Source organism: Homarus americanus, unplaced genomic scaffold (genome assembly GCF_018991925.1).
Source record: "Homarus americanus isolate GMGI-L3 unplaced genomic scaffold, GMGI_Hamer_2.0 scaffold40248, whole genome shotgun sequence".
Classification (NCBI taxonomy): Eukaryota; Metazoa; Arthropoda; class Malacostraca; order Decapoda; family Nephropidae; genus Homarus; species Homarus americanus.
The window spans coordinates 7,854,697-7,855,697 of record NW_024712526.1 but is presented as its reverse complement, the minus strand read 5'-3'; positions in this window follow the sequence as shown (position 1 = coordinate 7,855,697).

Below are 1,001 nucleotides of genomic sequence, written 5' to 3'. Positions count from 1 at the left end.
CGTCCATATTCCCTCCTCTCTCTCAGCGTCCTGCCCAGGGTTTGCCTAGTCGTCTTCAGTTCGTCTTACAGCATTTCATGTAAATCGTATTACAGAATCATTTTTTTTATTCGAATTTCCCGTCTCCTCCTCCTCCTCCTCCTCCTCCTCCTCCTCCTCCTCCTTCTTTTTCTCCTTCTCCTCCTCCTCCTCCTCCTCCTATTGATCTGTGTATTTTTCTCAATTAAATTATTTAATTAACTTTTATTTGCAGTGTATTATGACAAAGGAAAACACAGGTATATATTATTACCTTACTGTATTCCTGTATAGTAGCTGAAGGTACAGCATCCACTTCTTCACCATGACGACTCAGCTGGCAGCGAATCACTTCAAATGAGTCGTTCCGTGACTAACAACTTGTTATATTAATGAGGGAATTATAAAAACAAATGTGAAAATAACAAATGAAATGTGGAAGGCTCGTTGCGTAAACTCGGGGGATACTGGTGGGACTTGAAGGGGGGGGGGACCACATGGCATAGAGAAATGAACCTGAATTATTCCGTATTATATGGTGACGTTCTGGATGATAAAATGCCTTGACAAAATATATGCAATTACCTGTTGATAACTACAAGAAAAATTACAGCTACAGGAACAATGATAATTATAAGAATGTTGATAACTACAAGAATGTTGTTAATTACAAGAATGTTGATAACTACAAGAATGTTGATAACTACAAGAACTATCATAGACACTAAATCTTTTGAACGAAAATTTGACCCGTTTCTTGCCTTGGCCTTCAGAATTTCAACTTTATCTAACAGAAAATTATTGTAATCATTGAGACTTTGGCTTATGTGGTAAAAAAAACCCGCAAAGGGTAAGAGTTGTGTTGTGTTGTATTGTGAGTTGTGTGGTGTTGTGTTATAGGGAGAGTTGTGTTGTAATGTAGGGAGAGTTGTGTGGTGTTGTGTTATAGGGAGAGTTGTGTTGTAATGTAGGGAGAGTTGTGT